The 19,815-nt window shown below is 45.4% G+C and overlaps 1 protein-coding gene across 4 annotated transcripts in view; it reads right to left on the minus strand.

Annotated features, from left to right (window-relative positions):
* Positions 1 to 19,561, minus strand: part of FAT3 (FAT atypical cadherin 3) — a 748,816-nt gene extending 729,255 nt beyond the window's left edge. For 3 of the 4 annotated variants that reach the window (XM_085623130.1, XM_085623128.1, XM_085623127.1), the window contains exon 1: positions 18,994 to 19,560. The gene's annotated coding sequence lies outside the window, so the exon portion shown is untranslated. Of the gene's footprint in view, positions 1 to 18,993 lie in introns of all 4 variants that reach the window. The other variant, XM_085623129.1, reaches the window with a different exon arrangement.
* Between the last annotated feature and the right edge of the window lie 254 nt (positions 19,562 to 19,815).

Here is a 19,815-nt window from a genome sequence, read left to right on the forward strand (position 1 = left end):
GCTGGTGTTTCACTGTTTTTCGACTTTAGTCTGGCTGGGACCATGCTATTCAGGGCCCCAGCCTAGCTGCTTCCTCTATAAATTGATTGCATGTACTTTAGGTACACTCCAGATTAGATACTGGGGTACCCTTGTGAGTCCCTAGTATATGGTATACTATGTACCCAGGGCATAGGTACCCCAGAGGCCTACCAGGGGCTGAAGCATGTATTGTGCCACCCCTGGAAAGCCCTCCAAAATTACACCACAGGTCTGCTACTGCAGCCTGGGTAAGATAATGCATGCACCCCTTACTGAGGTATAGGTTCACTATACCTCACCTATCACTGCACATAGTAACCTATCAGTCACCCCTATGGCAGGCATTATCAATCCTGAAGGCAGGGTGCTTGGTTATATGTAAGATGGTGCCCAGGCATTAACTGAGCCCCTCTGCAGCTTTCGGAATCTCTTCCAGATTGTCAGTGGTGCGGCCTGACCATATACTCTTAAGTGCATTATATCTTAAACGGTTAATGCTAACTTTGGACTGGCTGCACGGAAACATGTCATGTTTGGTGTCAAACATCTTGGAATCATACTCCCACATCAGTTCTTAATGTGAGGATATGATCCCACCCTTATAGGGGGAGAGACATGGCAGTACTGGTAGACCCGGTAGAAATCTAAAGAGCCCTGGCATCACAAAATAGATGCTGCAACCACAGACACGAGTCTGGCCGTCTGCTGCTGACCGAAACTCCGGTAGGGGAGGCCTGGAAAATAGGTTTCCTGTCACAGGGAGGTGTAACCACCTCCCAGACAGGATGTTGTGTATTGGGGCTGGGTGGGAGCACTCTCAGAGTGCTTTGAAGTCCTGCACTGGGGGCACATTTGGTGTCCCCGTGCATAGTCCAGCACAAACCGATTCAGGGGCTTCCAGCCCCTGCTCTGGCATGAAACTGGACAAAGGAAATGGGTGTAGCCACCCCTCTTTCCAAACCCTCCCATAGTTGGGTCTCTAGAGTAAGCCCAACCCCTTCCTTAGGTATAAGTAAGGAACCTCTGTAACCAGAACTTTGATATCCCTGGATGAAACTCTGAAGCTGAATCCTGGAACTTCGACGCTCTACTAAAGACTAGAGGACTGAAGATATCTCCCTTGGGGTCAAGGAGTGACTTCCCTGCTTGGCAGGCACCAATGAAGCATTTTGTTGGTCTGCATCTCCGAAGCTCCCGCCGGACTCCGAAGTATTTGCAACCCAGGAAGAGGATTTCCAGACATCTCAGAGGCCGACCCGAGTCCCCAGCAAAGCTGAGACCCACAGCCCTCGTGAGTAGTGTGGAACCGGAACTCCTGGTCACCGTGCACTTTTGCAAGTGCATTGACTTCTCGACGTATCTTGAAGTCGTGCTTGGGGTTACTTGTAGCCCCCACCTCGAGCTGAGAATCCACTGAAGATTGTCAACCTAGTCACCCCGAGTGACCCGTGGGCCGCCATTTTGTGTTTCCTCTTAAGGTCCCTTCGCGATCCCTGGTCCGTCTACTGGTGGATCCCTGAGGGGGTAACTTTGATTTTCCTTGGGATTCCATGGTTGCTCCAGATGTGCCCTGACTCCCTACCAAGTGGTGAGTCCCTCAGACCTTGCTGGTTTGTACCGAAGCATCTTTCTCCTTTCTGCGTGGGTTGCTGTTGCCAAGGCTTGTTGTGTCCAATCCGGGCACCAATGCTGCAGCACTCGACATCCTTCGTGGGATAACTTGAATCCAGCTCCTGGTCATCCTCAACACCTCCTGGTCCTCGTGGCTGAAGAGTCAAGCTTCACCTTCTTCCCCTGAAATCACCCGACATCAGTGGGCATCCGCCTATCGTCCTCCTGGTCACTGGCAAGTGACCCAGACTCTATCCCCTCTGCTTTCAGGTTCTTCTTGACTTCGATCCAGGCTTGGATCTCTTCGGACACTTCGGATCTTCCCGGCAGCAGCACTTCTTTGCCAGCTCCCATTGAAATCGACGACGCGACCCAACACCATTTGACACCTATGCACCCGGCTTCCCTGGATGAGGTAACACGAGTGCTCCGGTGCTCCCGTGGGCGTTGACCCTAGAACTTCCTAAGTCCCAAAGGGTTTGGTCTTGACTCAATTCTATGTGTCCCTAATCTTTAAAAATCTAACCACGACTTTCCACATAGTAGCAACGGGAGCTCGCGGCTGTGTTCTCACACTGCACACGGCCCCGTGGGTCCCCTGTGTCACTACCTTGGGTGGTTCCTTGGGGTCCCAGCGATTCTACAGGCTCTAGGCCTTGTGTCTAGTTAAGTCGTGGCTCTTATACCACTATTTTAGTATATGGTATGGCTCGCCCATAGGGCCTGACGTGTATTTGTGCTATTTTACTATCATATTTGAAGTGTAACTTATGTATTTTGACCTCTAGCCTCATAAAGAGACTAGGAGGGTGTGTTTAGAAATAAATACATATATTTTATATACATACCTGGTGTGGTTGTCTTTCATGTAGCCATTCAAGAGATTATAGACTGGTAAAACAAGCTGCTTTACATTCCTTCAAGACTTAGCCTGAAGGCTGCTCTCCATAGCTACCACTAGGATAGCTTTCAATAAAGGTTGTCTTTAACCAATCATCCATAAGGGGTTGTTTGGACTGGTACAGGGTGCCCACTATAATTAGTGGACAGCATATACCAGGCCAACTTCTCACACTTATTATCACTTAAGATGGTATAAACTGTGTTACCTGCTCCAGCCGCACAGAAAGGCGCTAAATTTAACACCATCAAAGATAAAGTCATAAAATAGCACTGTGCTCAGGAAGGGGGTAGCCGGCGTGTGTGCCTGGATATAGTTTAGTATGGAGGGAGGAAGAATGGCAAAGAGTCACAGCAACCCATATCAACATGGGTCTGCTAGGCATAAGTCCACTTGCAGGTCGTTTTTTGCACTATGCCACAAAATCGACAATTCCACATAAGTAGAATAATACACCAGACAAATCAGTATCCATTGCTCAGGTGAGTAACAGCCTCCACAAATTTGCCAGTGTGTAGAATGAAGCTCCTTTAGTCATTTGCTGATAGATAATCTATTCAATATAAAAATCTATACCCGCGCTAAGCCATAGGTTGGGCTGCTTCCAGGAAGTGAAAGCGCCACCAAGCTTTCAGCAGTCCAGACTGTTGAAAATTAAATTCATTGGCCACACCCTTTTCTTCTCAATACGTCTACTTTGCGTAGTAGGTGCAGTCAGCGGCAGGCAAGTCAAAAAGCCGTGTTTTCCAACCATTGTAGAACAGCTCTACAGTACACAATACACCTGAAACACTCAGAGGGGCAGAGGACATCTTGAGTCTCTGTGTCTTGTCCATATTGGTGTGATCGAGGCACGTTTTACTTGAATATTAACGCGAAAATCTACATTACATTGTATAAGTAGCCTGTTCACCGTGGAATAGCACGCATCAAAAGATAGAAAAGTCCCGCATTGGGCACACTCCCAGGTTTTCTCCATTCCCATTGTGTCTTGATGGACAGCAGCCTTTCATGTTGGCAGGTGTTTGTGTAGCTTGAAAGGAGCTGTGCTCAGGCGCGCAAGTAACATTTTAAAAACATATGTTTTTGCTTTTTTTTCCCCCTCTCAGATCCTAATTTGAATCTATTACTCCTTACCAAACACATTCCGCGTTTTGCTGGGCTTGAACTTCCATACTCGAAAGGTGAAATCTCCGAAAAGGAGAAATTAATTCACTCATTAACTGAAAATGTGGTCGAAACAATCTGAAAGCCAATCATGCTTAGCGCTGGTATTGTAATTAGGGTATGCAAAGTACTTTCGAGGAAGCGTGTTCTAATGAAGCCGGGGCTGGTCTCGTCGCGCGCCGGGAGAATGCGCACTCCGCTGCTGCCGGGGACTATATTAGCGCGAGAGCTTTCAATGCCACGGGCGCAGGGATACCGAGACGTGTGACAGCCTAGATGGGCTAACAACCTGTCTTTAATGAGAGCTCCTGCGCAGGGTGAGCAATAAGTTCCGCCCCTTAACACAGTGTTATTGAGCAGCCGTATCATTCACATCATGGTGTGTTCCTGCAGCCCCTAATAATAGCACGAGCCATTTATATAAAACATGTCAGTCTCAATTGCTGGTTACTCTGCTTAGTATTGTGCTGTTTTCAGCAGGGCTGTCCACATCTCCTTTCCCAGCTGCCGGAGGTCCTTGACTGGGATTTCCAGTAGCGGGAAAGGGAAGTGGCGCAACCACAAATAGAGGCAACATTTCCCCACTGCAACTCATGGCTCTGACAGCCTTCATGGACAGCCAGAAAACACGGTCCAAGTAGCCTGATGTCCCATCCATACAGAGGAGCAGGATGTGGCGAAAGTTATATTACGCTCAGGGTGATGTCAGGGAACACTGGACTTCTTTGCAATGTGCACAAGACACTGGCATAACCGACGCACGGCTATTTTCTGACCACCCCCAGTTGTATACAGATGGCTGTACCAATACTAAGCCCATATCATGTTGGGATGTCTTACCAGCTTGGTTGCCATGACACCCAGTATTTGAGTATCTGGTTGGAAATGATGCAGCATGGTAGCACATGGGAACTTCCTCAGTTTGCCCTTTTGTAAGGTCTTTGCTGGATTCTCCATCCAGGCAACACATTTCAGTCCACAATGCTATACAAAGCATTCAGTGAAGCCAACCAACTTCCTATATGATTCAGCCACTTGGACTTTGTGTAAATAAAGTTGACAACTAACAAGAGAGACACAAAAAGACAGAATGCATCCACAAGGAAAAGATCAATGTAATTCTAAATGAACAGGAAGGGGATAAAAGGTGCAGAATTGATTAAGTAGGGAATATAGAGAAAAAATGCGTGAGCAGAGTGGGGCAGAAAGAAACAATGTTAGTGGGGTTGTGATTACGAGTTGTCGCGTTGACGGATCCTGCAAACCGAGAGTTCATGTGTAAAATTAATATTGCTGTTAGTGAATGCACGGCCAAAGCCTGGCAAATGGACTCTGGGTTAGACGCTAGTTGACATCTGTCTCTCAGACAAAATGGATAGTAAACTAATAGAGTTAGTGGCAATTGGAAGGGAGTGATTAGTGTAATTTCCTATATTTTTTGCTCTAATTACACCCACAATTTGAGTCCAATTCCTCATTAATCATCCATGCTTTCAATCACTTAAGCAATAATGCAAATTCCCCCAGTAGTTTCTAGATGTCCTGCTAAGTTTGGTATGTACAAAAGATGATGTCTGAGAGTTCCTCAAAAGTTAATTCTGTGTGGAAGAATATCTAATTTGCAGTGTGTTTCCACTGCTATTCCACTAACATTACCCTAGGGATGCTCCCTTTTTGTCAACCCAGTCAACGTGCATGTACTCCTATTATATCTGCATGCATCCAGGTAGAACATGTGTAGATTGCTCTTTTGTGAACTGTGTGAAGCGCATGCGCATATAACCTTTCACACGATGCAGCATGGTAGAACATGGGAACTTCCTCAGTTTGCCCTTTTGTAAGGTCTTTGCTGGATTCTCCATTCAGGCAACACATTTCAGTCCACAATGCTATACAAAGCATTCGTGCCTAAGTATCAGTGAAGCCAACCAACTTCCTATATGATTCAGCCACTTGGACTTTGTGTAAATAAAGTTGACAACTAACAAGAGAGACACAAAAAGACAGAATGCATCCACAAGGAAAAGATCAATGTGATTCTAAATGAACAGGAAGGGGATAAAAGGTGCACAATTGATTAAGTAGGGAATATAGAGAAAAAATGCCTGAGCAGAGTGGGGCAGAAAGAAACAATGTTAGTGGGGTTGTGATTATGAGTTGTCGCGTTGACGGATCTTGCAAACCGAGAGTTCACAGTATGTTCACATGTGTAAAACGAATATTGCTGTTAGTGAATGCACGGCCAAAGCCTGGCCAATGGACTCTGGGTTAGAGGCTAGTTGACATCTGTTTCGCAGATTGACCTACTTTAATTCTAAAAATGGATAGTAAACTAATAGAGTTAGTGGCAATTGGAAAGGAGTGATTAGTGTAATTTCCTATATTTTTAGCTCTAATTACACCCACAATTTGATTCCAATTCCTCATTAATCATCCATGCTTTCAATCACTTAAGCAATAAAGCAAATTCCCCCAGTAGTTTCTAGATGTCCTGCTAAGTTTGGTATGTACAAAAGATGATGTCTGAGAGTTTCTCAAAAGTTTATTCTGTGTGGAAGAATATCTAATTTGCAGTGTGTTTCCACTGCTATTCCACTAACATTACCCTAGGGATGCTCACTTTTGTCAACCCAGTCAAAGTGCATGTACTCCTATTATATCTGCATGCATCCAGGTAGAACGTGTGTAGATTGCTCTTTTGTGAACTGTGTGAAGCTCATGCGAATATATAACTTTTCACATTTTTCCAGAGGGAAGACGCATGCGTGGAAAACATTGGTTTAGAATTCAAATGGTGCTTGGGTTTGTCCCAACTGAATCAAAAGCTAACTGCAAAAGTAAAGTGATGGAGGGAGTATCTACTGCCTCAACATTCTCCTGTAACCATTAATGGAGAAGATGGAATAATGGTGTGGTGTAACTGTTTCTTACACAATTAAAGTGAAGACATTATGCAACTGTTAAAGGCTATGGCGTCTTTATATTCCTCTGTTTAATCAACCCTATCATTCAAGGCATAACGTCTCAGCTTGTGTGTACCACTCTATGCCAGCAATGGGCCCTCGCTAACGAGTGAGACATACCGCATGCAAGGCTCCCCACCAAATCTATGAGATCTTGTGAAGCCATGAAGGCTAGCACGCCCATCCCCCTGGAGTCAGCAGCTCTACGTGAATAGACCATGCATGCTGGTAGGGGAGACCTTCTGTGCTGCTTGATTCTTTGTGTGTCGTCCCACTCCATACCAACACAAGCAAGTGCTCAGAAAGAGGCCATTCGCTTCAAAGCCAAGGGAAGGCTAAGCTAGCTTATAAAAACAAAACAGATAAGTCCCTGCCGTCACTGAAGCAGCTCAGGCGGCACTGCCATTCCCAAAGCGTGGTCTTCCCCAGAAGCAGTTATTGTTATTTATTTATGCATTTGTATCACACGCGCAGACAGGGCCAGGGGACCCCGTGCCAGAGCGTAACGGAATACAATGTCAAAACAACATGTCTGCCACCATACAATTCTCAGAGCTGCCCTTGAACCTGCCAGGTGGACTGTCTACACTTTCCATTGACAGCCTGTGACAGGCAAACGAGGCAACGTTTGCAAGAATATGAGGCCTGTAGAAGAATGAAGTGAGGACTGGCCACTCATGGAGTAGGGGGAGGGGCTTAACGAATCACGCATCCTTTCCTCAGTTATAATGCAAAGACGCAGAAGCGCAAACTGCTTAAACACTATGAAGACTATTCTGAAGTCTATATGCATGCTTGCCGCAAGCTCCATTGACTGGTTCTGTTTCGGAATGCACTACAATTTATAATTTCAAGTTCTTCCATTTCGAATTTTGCAGTGAGCATCAGAATGCGCGTTTAGGTATTTTACCGGGGCCATCCGGTGAATGATGTCACAATAGGTTTCAAAACCCAAGCAGATGTCATCAGTCAAATGAACATCCTAGAACATCTTTTGTTGGTGATTGTTGGATATGCAGCACAGGATAGAGAGAACCTTTTATTACCACCCACAAACGTGCATGTTCTACAGGGAGATAAGATGCATGATGGGAAGAGGAGCTCTAAGAAGAGGAGGTGCTTCAGTCAGTAAGCCCTTTGAGTGAAAATGCAAAGAATATATTTTGCATAGGCATATACTCCTTGGAGCAAAGCTGTTACTAAAAGATGTGCGCATGCGCTCGACTTTAAGGAAGTAATTGACTGCGATTGTTATTGGAACAATAACTAGTCAATAGCACTTTACATACAAAGTGATGCAAATCTTTGAGTAACTTCATAGATACTAATAAAATAGCACAGTCTAAAGACTGAAATATTTTGCAAACACGTGGATCAAATTAGGTTGCTTCTTAAGTAACGCAGAGAGGAAAAATTAACTCCAACATCGCTTATATGCACAAAGAGAGTGCATACTCATTGCATTAGTTTCATACACTGCAGCATAGAGTATGCGCATGACGTTTTAGAAAATCATATAGAACATACATGTATTCTACATGCTGGTGTGGCTACACAGTAACATGTTTGAAGCTCCCACTTCTGCTGCTGGTTGATGGGGTGTTTGTTAGCTGGCTCATTTAATGGCATCATGGACAATTCATGTTTGGATGTGGGATCAAGCAAGGGAATAGCAGAATGTTGATGTGTAAGCATGTGAAAACTGAAATCCCTGTGTCCTACTATGTGTCTCACTAAGAAAGCATTAAATGTTCTGTGGGGGAGTTTGGGCATGGCACTGCAATGGCGAGCCCCAAGGCCAAACACCAAGCTTTAAGAGTTAAGATTCAGTAAGCCAAACCTTGCTGGGGAGTGTCTTATCAAATTGGATTCCACTTCCTACTAAGTTGAATTGATCCCTGCCCCAAACCATGTTCCAGAATATCTCTCCAATGACATGAAACTCTGTACAAGTATTCCCCAACAAGCCAACCCATCACTGATTGACGAATTAATGAGACAAAAACACTTTTCACATGACCCACTAAGACATCAAAATACTGTAGCAAGACAGGCAGACTCTGTGACCTGACCGATGAGACAAAGATTGGGAAACCCCTTTCTCACACATAAAGACCCAACTACCTTCCAATACACAAATACAGTTCACTTTTCGACACCTACTCTGACATTTCCCTCTTCTAAAAAAACATGCATCTGTCAGTTGATTCAGTACCAGAACTAAGGCCATATCAGCCATTTTTGTGGGGTTAAATTTCAACCTAGAGACTTAGTGCAGATGTTCCTTGGTTCCAGTTTTCTTCTCCAGTAATTTAATTGTATTTACATAGCGGTTGCTACCCCGAAGCACTTTTCGGCGAATAGCACGCTACTCCGCAACACAAAAGGATTGATTAGTGGATGATTCGTATACTCAGGATCTGGACACAGAAAACCAGATGTTCTCATGGGGCTGAAGAAAGTATGTTTTAATGAAAGATTATTTTGGGGGCAGCAGCTCAAGACCAGTCCAAAGTCCCCTGTTAGCTCTTCGAAACCTTGCAGCAAGCCCTCGCCTTAGCCCACTGTGAGCTCGCCTTGCCGTAGCCCGCACTGAGAACTTCGCACTAGGGATATATCCACTACTAAGCCTCTGCCGCACACGCTACCGGTGGCTAACCTGCATTTTGGTTAAGATAAAATAAAACTCACAGGGTAACTGAGTGCAAAAATACAGCGGCCCATGTAACATTTATGACACCTATCAGGCATGCTTTTCAGCAGTATTGTAAGTGTACAATTTGAGGAATAACATGCTCAGATGATATTGATACCAATTTTGCAAGTGTTGTTAGACATAACTTACTGTTTTACATTGGTAAGCACCACTGAGGATGGCTCGGGTCCTCATGTACCAAGGGTTTTAGCGTTCACAAACCCTCAGTAAATCAGACTTTTTCCAATTGACTGAACCCATTTATAACAATTCTGAAAAGGTTTTCTGAATCATTAATTGGGTTTAGGAAACCGTATCGAATCAGTATTTGGAAGGGACCTGCTTAGGCCGTCCCTTCCAAATACAGATTTCTTATGGTTTGTATTTATGTTTTGGAACTGAAATCCGGCCGCAGAACATTAACATTACACCAATACCTCAATGGAGGCGTTGACTCATTCACAAATGGAAAGAGGTCCCCAATGAGCCTTGCTCCTTTGTGAATGTTTTAAAAAAAGTTTGTAAAACTTTTCATTTTCTTTTAAACGTATCCCGTTTTTGTTTAACCCCTTTGCCGCGGGGGTAATTCCCCCGCTGCGGAGGGGGGGGGGTGGCGGCAGAGGTGCTGTGCTCGTGACAAGCCCAGCTCGTCATGAGGCACAGTGGAGCTGTGCTCATGACGAGCTGGGCTTGTCAAAACTCCGCCCACTAATTGATTCTCCCGCACAGGTGGGGAATCAATTACGCGTGGGAGTGGCGCGACCGTTATGACGAGCCCAGCTCGTCTTGAGCACAGCTCCACTGTGCCTCATGACGAGCTGGGCTCGTCATGAGCACACAAGGGGTTAAAGAAAATGGGTTGCGTTTTGTTTTTTAATGATTGCTCTATTTAAAAGCAATCACAGGCATGGAGGTCTACTGACTCCAGCAGGCCACAATTCCTGTGAATGGCAGTGAATCGTAGTTGGTTTAAATTTGATAAGTACCTACTTAATATTTAGGAGGTAGGTTGAATTGTGTACCGACTTATTAGTACACAGGTTAGTTCCCCAAATACCAAAGCACTCGGTAAAAGTTTTTGCGCAAATTGGGACCACTTTTACCGAATGCATTCATTGCTTGTCCTTGAGGCCACATGTCCTAGTGCCTTATGCATATAGAGGAGTGAGTCAAGTTTGCACTCAACTGCGTGAGGGCTAAAACAGACACACATTTTAATTGCTCCTTTTTTACTACTAGCTTTCAGGTCTAAATTTCCCCACTATATTAATTTAGGATATTCTACATATTAAATGGCCATGGTTGATTTTGTTGATTCCTTTTAGTGCTCAGGCATAGTTAAAATTCCCTTTTCCTTTTTTTCTATGTTGCTGTTGCTACATCTTAAAATGAATGTCACAGTAGCTGGAGTCATCTCTTTGATGCCCAGGCCACACTGATCCTTTGAGTTGCTATGATGACAGTCTCCAAGCAGTGTGACATTTATTCTATTTTCCATTACAGTGAGGGCGTAATCTCCACAGGTTGGAAATATGTATCTGCTTGACAACAACAGGATCCACCATTTCTGAAACTGATTAAACATCTGCACATCAGAACCAATGGATAAGCACAAAAAATTAACAGAGGACCGGGCATACAATCCCAGAACCTGGCGAATTTTGAACCAAAGCACTTCTGTTTTGTAGGCATCAAAGGTCCATCCCCTTGTGAGACACAGAAACACAACATGACTTGGCCGCCTCATAATCAAGCATGGTAGCTTGGCGCTGAATAATAGATGTTTATTGTTGCTGAACTCAATGGTACTCATTTTATCGACCTCAGCAGGATAAAAGGCTGAGTGGACCCACCGGGCTTTGAACCTGCGACCAAGAGGTGAAACACAAACCCCATATAGTGAACTTTTTAGTCCACTAAGCCACCAAACCCAGCTTGGCTTGGCATTTCAATAAATGTTATTGTCTGAATGAGAGGCAAAGACTCTTGACTAACGTGTATATCTACTGGAAGTGGGCCAGAATCAGCCTCAAGACGTGATTTATTTCCCTTTTTTAATATTTCCGTAGTTTCATGAATTATGATACAATATTTGATGATATTGAGATTATGATATTTGCATATATACATAAACAATTTATCTTCCCCATCTTAACTTAGAAAAAATTAGAATGGATATAGGCAGGTGATGTCCTTTCTATAAGAATGTATAATGGATGGGTTAATTTGGATTTTTGTGATTATGAAGCTGTAACAAGAACAATTTTTGATATGTTTTCTTTATTTATCTTATTATTTCAGCCCTGATGATGCCCTTTTAGGACGAAACGCGTTGGCTGATTTAAATTGTGGAGTTCGATCTAAATTATGGAGCACAGCTCAGCTACTGGAAATGAGAGTCCAGCAGTTTGAAATGAATTTCTGTTGATTTGTAATAAAGAAGAAGAACTTTGTATTGAATCCACTGCCTGAGGACCTATTATTTAGAACGATTGCAATAATTGATTGTGATATACACTGATAATTTCGGCGCTCCTTCTCTCTATAGTTTAGTCAGCCTCAAGATGGTCTACCTGGCCTCTACTGGAAGCTCCATTCTTACCTCTGCTAGAAACCATCCCTCCGCTTCCCTCGCAATGATTTTATCTCAGAGTCACTTCACTCATATATTCACCAAGGTTATGGATGAGTGAGTATAAGAACTGACAGCAGTGCTACCTCTGAGACACAGGTCGCCTGGGCCACATCAGCACTGTGGAGTTACAAATCCCAGCACACAATGCCCATTGCAATTTGCAACTCACATTTTGTGAACCCTTGCATTGCTCCATCTTAGTGACATGAGACGTCACTCACAAAAGCATGCAGCAGTTACTGACTCCTGTATGCACACAGTGAACTGTCAATTTCTGTCTGTTTACACTTTGCTTGTGCAGGCTGGGGCCATCAGAAAAGACATATATCGATCCAGTTGACTGCTGCATGCTCCCCCCAATGTCGCATTCACGATGTGCCACTATGACTTGCTGCCTCCTTTAGAAACAGGGGTCACAAAGCACAGGCCCACATATATCAGTGACCCCGCCCTCACTCAATTCAATCCAAAAAGAAATTATCCCTACCTCACCGTTTCACCCGAATTGTCTTCTTCCACACGTCACAGAGGTACGTATACAGACAACAGAGTTTGCATATTTCACATATCTCTGCAGCACTCATGAATTCTAAATACTCAGGAATGTACACTTTCAGTGTCAATAAACACCTCTGGAGCACAGCTGGTCCATTTTAACATCTTAAACTGGGGGCACGAGGAACACAGGACACCAGAAGAAAAGTTGTTGCTATGCTATCCGGCTCCACAGTCAATGGTGAACGAGGGAGTCCCAGAGACATTCGACAGAAGACACTCTGGGGCCGATGCCCAAAGGCGCGTCAGAGGATGTAAAACACTACTCCTGCCGTACTATCTCATGTACTCTTACTTTCCTTGGTGATTTGGCTTCCAAACATCTAGATTGGGAATACTGAGGTCATTTTCATTTGCAATTTCTATCATTTGAAAGTGCTTCGCTCTGCTTTTTTGTGCTAAAGAGAGTTGGACCTCTCAGGGCCAGTTCATGAAGGCCTGACAGAGTGTGTAAAACCGAATCCATGCAGTACCACTACACTCACACTCATAAATGCTTCTGGTCACTTGATGGATATGTTGCTAGCAATATACGAGCCAAACTTGATTGCCACTCAATTTTATACTCCTAAATTCACCATCCTACCATGTTGCCCTGGCCGCCTCTAAAACCCTGAATTATTCAGTTAAACAGAATCCATTCAGTACAAGCTGCTAATAATTGGGCAGAGCGGTGTCCCATCCAAGAATACTGACCCGCTCAACTCGCAATTGTTCCCATAGTGGTCAATGTAATCCTAATTTTGGTTAAGAAAATATTCATCTTTTTCCACGTTAGCTAGCAGGTTAGGTTGCATCAACCAATGTGGTGCGGATTGATTTTTACACCGCATCCATGCATGCGACGCAATGATTGGTGGCATCTCGCGCAGTAGTATGCGCCTTCCAGCAATACTTTGAAGCCGGGGTTCCTCCAGTCTTGAGGGAAATCCACGCTGAGAGGATCTTGGCAGGCCTCCCCTCCCCCACACTAAGTCTGCGGGCATGAGCCACTGAGCCCCTCTGAAATGCAATGCTAATGGGTTTCAGGCTCCCACACTCTTTTTCGCGACTACCGACATTTTGTGTCTGCTGCAGAATACACACTCAGCTCAGGTGCGCCCCTTTTTGAAAAAAGGTGCAATTTGTGTATTTATTAGCCTTCTGGCAGCTTTGCAGCTCAGAAACCGCGAGAAGCGGATTTTTGTCATATTGCAATGAAATAATTAAGGCGAAAACATAATGAAAGCAGGACGAACAGTTGACACCGTTCCAATGTAAACACGTTTTTAGCTGCAATAAATTAAAAAAAAACACACTTCAGTCGTGCTGAATGCAATACACGGGTAGTGAAGGGCATTGTTCTTCTTAACACATGCTGCAGCGACTGAGGGGAATAGTGTGGGTCAGGCTAATCTTCAGAAGTATGTCCACCAGCCGTCTCCCCCGTGGCCTACCGCCACCGTGTCCTTCAATGACCTTTCAGGCACTCCAAGGCGCGCTAACGTGGCGTTCGCATCAGATAAATGAATCATCTGCCTTTCCGTTCGGTGGACAAAGCCTTGTGTGCACGAGAGCGTTTAACACATTCCCTCAGTTTCATTTCAATATAAGTGTATGCAGATCAGAGCATGCTTTTGTAAGTGCATCTATTAAAGCAGAGGTTGAATATCTGTACAGTTCATGCATAATGGCAGCGAATGTGACGTCATCAGAGGACTAAAGGGGTGAAGGTCGACAGTAGCAATCAGACGTGGAAAAAGCAAAAGACTCCTTGTTTTTGTGAACCTGTAGGGCGAGGGGGGGGGGGGGGGGGGGGAGGTCTAATTTTTTTTTAAAGCAAACTTAATTGTGTGGCATATGTGTTAGTGCATGGAGAAGAAGTCACATTGTATCACACTCATACTTGCATGCTGATCGGGAAAACCAGACTGGACAGATAAAATGTATACACTGTAAGTTTCCTGGACACAGAGGGGAGTTGAGTGTGTGGCACACACACACACTCGGCACAATCGTAAAACACACGATGCAACCTTAATAGCAGATCACTGACATGACAACCTTTCTGCTTTCAACCTGTCAAAGGTCAGTGGCCTCTGCCTTCATTTCCACACCAGCCCTTCTGTTGTTCCCCCGCTACTGAAGAATTTCAGGCTGAAGCAGAGTCCAGGAATGGCTACCTGAGGTTCACAGACCGCTTGCCCACAAACCACATACATGCCTTTTTTGCTTAGGCAACAAGCGTGCAAGAATCTGAACAGCGTATGTGGCTGAAATTGATGTGCTTGCAAAAATACAGGAACAAGGCATAAGGTAAGGGATTTTTGCCACACACTAAGCGTTTTATAGGACATAAAACAAGGCCATGCGATGCCTTCAGTAGTAAATGTACATGCGCATAAAAATTCAAGACGCCACACATGGAAGTGTAATGGACTGATTATAAATTTCAATTTAAATGCTTTTTTTATTTTCAGCTTTTTGAAACATGTAGCTTTCAAGTCACAGTTAGAATCCTTCCTTCTACTGGTGGTTGACATGTGTTGACATTACAACACCCGCCCCACCCCCCGTGGTGATGTCATAAAGCCACTTCAAGCAGCTCTCCCAGCAGTGCGGCCTCCTGATGCATCAGCCATGTGGTGAAAGAGGTCACATGACCCTTGCTTATACAGTAAAACAAAACCTCTTTTCATTCAATTTTTTAATGTCCCGTAAATCTGATGTTCTATCCTTTGATTTTTAAGGTGCACCCAGTACAACAAGCAATAAAAACGTGTGTTGAATGCTACTGTGACTGCCAGTTATTTACTTGCATACACAGTAGTAGAAAGGATTACTGTTTTGTAAACCTGGGAGAAAACAATCCAATCAAATTCAACCCCGCCATTTCCAGCCCACCCCCAATCCAATTGAATGAAATCTAACTGAACTAAATCCAACACATCCTTCCCTACTCAAGACTCATTCAGTTCAACAGAATTCTGCAGAAACAACCTAAACCCTAACCAACTCAAACCATAGCAAATAAATCCAACCGAGCCAAATGTAATCTAATTTAACTCAGGCCAACCAAATCCTATCCAGCTCAACCTAACCCTTTGAAATCCAATCACATTCCGTCCAGAAAAATCCTTTGCAAAGAAATCCTATCAAAATCAACCAATCCCAATCCGGTCAAATTGATCCAAATCCAGCCCAACCCCATTCAATGCACTCTAACCAAATGCATCTCAACCCAGTGCAACCAATGTAACTCAAGCTCGTCTAGTTCATCCTAGTCCAGCAAACTAACCTGTGCCCAATCCAAGCAAATCCAACACAACTCAATCCAATCCGACTAAATCAAAGACAACTCCACCCAGCCCAAGCACACTCAACACAGTCCACTCAAATGCACTCGAAACTAATCTTATCCAACTCAAACCAACCTACCTGATAGAACTCCATTTAACCTTTTCAAATCAAATCTAACCAAATAGTTCCAACCCCATTCAACCAATCTAACTCAGCCTCATCCAATTAATTCAAATGCAACAAACCAACCTCAGCCCAACACAAACCAATTAAATTCACCTCAGCCAAAGCCAGCTCAACCCAGCCCAGGCATATCCAACGCAATCAACTAAAATCCAATCCAAACAAATCTCATCCATCTCAAACCCACCAAATGTATCCAAACCCAGTTTAATCTTACCCCATCAAATCTAACCAAATACATTCCAACCCAATGCAACCAACCTAACGGAACCTCAGCCAACAAAATTCAAAAGCAACAAGCTAACCGTAGCCCAAAAGATCTCAATCCAATTCACCTCAACCAAAGTCAAGTCAACCAGGCCGAGAAATATCCAACACAACCCACTCAAATCCAATTCAAACAAATCCTACCCAACCTCATTGATGCAGCCTGACTTAACCCTACCCAATTCATACTAACCACATACATCCTATCCCAGTACAACCAATCCAACTCAGCCTCATCCAATTCAGTCCAGTCCAACACATCGACTTCAGCCCAACCAAAATCAATCCAACACACTTCAACTCAAATGCATGCATTGAAACTAATGTATAGGACATATTCGCTAAACTAAGTGGAACAAATATGTACAATGGATGACACTATTAAGTTGCAATATGTTTTCTTTCATGTCTCGAGGAGCTAAAAGTGATTGGCTGTTTCTGTTGTCGCAATAAGCTCACGGAACAGATTTTGAGAAGCACTTAGAATGAAAAGCACTATGTGCAGACAGGGTGGCTGTTCCATGACTTTAAACCTATGTTCTGGCTGGGAGCACAGTGCTTCAAGCACAGAGCTCAGCGCTGTGAGTAAACCCTTAAGAGCTACGGCAAGTCTGTCACAATCAATGTAAACAAAGAGCTCCCTGAGTCTGCAGGGCGGTGAAACTGAATCCGGGAGGGGATTAGTGTGAGCTGAACCGCACATGTTCATTTCCCTTTAGAAGTCTGTTTATTTGAAACAGTGGAACAGGCTCGAGACAATGCAGGACACAAGCGCGCTGTTATTCACAGGCAGACACTCACAAAAACATGCGTCACATGTTCCAAATGATGGCTGCTAGTCAAAACTCGGGCACACATCTGCAATGTGGCCACCAGACAGGTACAATGCACACTAAAAATTAATGTGAGATGCTGTCAAAATGAAAAGGGGGAGGGATGACTGTAATGTAGAAACAATGTAGAAACCTGCAACACTACGCATGTTCTTCTAAGGGGTGAGCAGGGCTGGTCAGGCACAGGTAACGCGCTCTCGAGAATGAGCTTACAAGTTCGGCCCTCAGACCGGAAACCCCTTTCCCAAAGCGCTTAGTTGTTTAAAGATTTTCAGTGCCATATATGCACATTTCTGAACACGTTACGACACAACGTAAAAGTATAGACTTAAAAGACATTACATAATATAGCAGAGGCGCGTGACACAACAGAACACACCAAAATGGCACACTCAAATTTTTACACAACACAAAAACGCAACACCAACCACGGGAGGGTAGTAGTGAAGTGTTCACAGAACGTAGCATGGCACCAGAACGCGAGCTAAGATTTGCAGTAACTGCCCAGGAAGTATGCAAAACCAGACCCGAGCAGCATAACAAAATATTTTAATCTCGCCTCACAGGACAGATGCAAGATACCAGCGATGCCAGATAAGGGGCTGTCTCTTTGAAAGGAATCCGGACTTTGGAACGCTCTCTCGCTGTGCACGTGCGGGTGCCCTCCAACGTTACAAGACAGTAAGTAACATATCCCCCTCACACACACACACACACACCCCTGCTGTGTTTATACAGACAAAGCGAAGGTGTCGGACAGACGCTGCCAACATTCGGCTGCCAGATGTACACAAACTGGAGACGCTGCCGTTCTCCTTCAGATGGCACGAGCGGCAGAGGCAGCCACCCCGCACCTCCGCGCGAACACTCACACACATTAAACCGGTCTCTGTGGAAACCGTTAATAGCCGTCCCCAGCAGCAACCGTAGCCAGGTAATCTTTTTAAAATAGTTCCGAGTCGCAATGCGCGTGTGCCACGCCGCGCTGCCTGGCAAAAGTGGGTGCACGAACCAAGGGCAGAAGAAAGTTAGAACCTCTCTGCCACATGGGGTCGAGCTCCCATAAGCTGACACTATTGATTCATCCTCGGCGCAGGTTGTTCTTGTCAGTGAAATGCAAACGAGACTCTGACAGAACACACACGAGATGCCGTGTGACACGCTAATAACAAGCATAACCTGGTTTATACACTGCTTCATCTCGCACTCAAGCAGTTTCGAACCGTGGTAAATAAGTGGCAGGTGTTCATCTGATGTTATTGCACTGTAACATCTGTATAGTGCTTACTACCCCTATAAGGGGCGCTGAAGCGCTTATCCACACGGACAGCACGCTACACCGTGTGGGTGTGTGGCTGGACGAGTGTTGGGTTTGCTTTGAGCCTCCGTGGGTAGTGGTCCCAGGTCGCTGAACTCGAGGATGGAGGGCTGAACTGGCATCACCGACTAAAAGTCGCGACATGCTGATCACGACAGGTGTCAACAGCTAGCGCTTAAACTCACTGAACATGTTTTAGGTTCTTCACAGGCACACCCCTAGCACAATCTCAGAATATTATTTTCGCGCAGTTTAATAAACGTAACAAAATATGGTGGCCTGGGCAGTGAAGATAACAGCACATGTGTGAGTATCCCGTGTTTAATGCACGGAGGGCCTGGTAAGGGACTGTGCCACATAAGGTCAGCGAGGTGTTACTGCCAGAAGATGCATAATTCTGCTGAACTTCAAAAGCTGTGCACTGTGCAATATTCCCATACTATTTCCAGTTCCCGCAGTAAAAACATGAAGTAATCCTATATATATATATATGGATCTGTATGTTAGAATAACACAGTGGCACATCTTGTTTGCAGAAGTAGCGCAGGAATCCTGGAAAGCTTACCTCTGACCGGAGCAAGTGCGAGAAAACACGCCGAGTCAGCTCCCCGGACATGGCTGCTGAACACCCCCCCAGTCCGTGGAGTCCGCTACTGCTCCCAAAAGCAGGCAGCCCGGGCACCGAGCTCCATTCCTGGCTCCGCACAGAGGCACCGGCTACCACAGCAACGAGAGGCGGCGAGAGCTGCCAAGCCCCACCGGCCGCCTCACAGGACGCGAGAGCCAGCAGCAGCCCACCACCACACTTTCTCCGGCAGCAACTGTCCGGGCAACATGGTGCCCAGGCGGCGCGGGGGCACGGGGCGGCACAAGTTTGAATCTCCCAGCCTGGTGGCTTCGGCGAGAACCTGTCTAGAGGGGAGAGGAGGAAAAAAAGCGAGAGCGAGAGAAAGCGCACCAGTGGGGGGAAGGGGAGCGCGGGGGGAGGAGAGCATGGAGCCGTGATGTGACATACATATGAAATGAGCAGCAGAACAATGCTGACAGGACAGCCAGGCAACTGCACTCTGGGGCAGCAGCAGTTTTCCAGACCGGGCTTCGGCGAGGGGGAGAGAGAGAGGGCGAGCAGGCGTGAGAGGGGAATGGCAGTCTAATTCAAATAAGCAGTCGGGGCGAGGAAGGGGCTGCCAAGCGCCGGGCGCATTCCAGTGCCAGATCCGCTGGGCGCCTCGATGCCTCCTCTTACACTCACTCACATAGCGTGCCTCCGCGCGCACGTTTAGTGCTCAGAAAGCAAGCCGTGTCCCAGGGGGGCGGTGGGAGGCCGGGGGAGGATTCCTGTGGACCCAATTAACGCTGTAGGTTTGCTGGCTTCTCGGTGTGTGAT

The sequence above is a fragment of the Triturus cristatus genome, chromosome 8, assembly GCF_964204655.1.
Source record: "Triturus cristatus chromosome 8, aTriCri1.1, whole genome shotgun sequence".
Taxonomy (NCBI): Eukaryota; Metazoa; Chordata; class Amphibia; order Caudata; family Salamandridae; genus Triturus; species Triturus cristatus.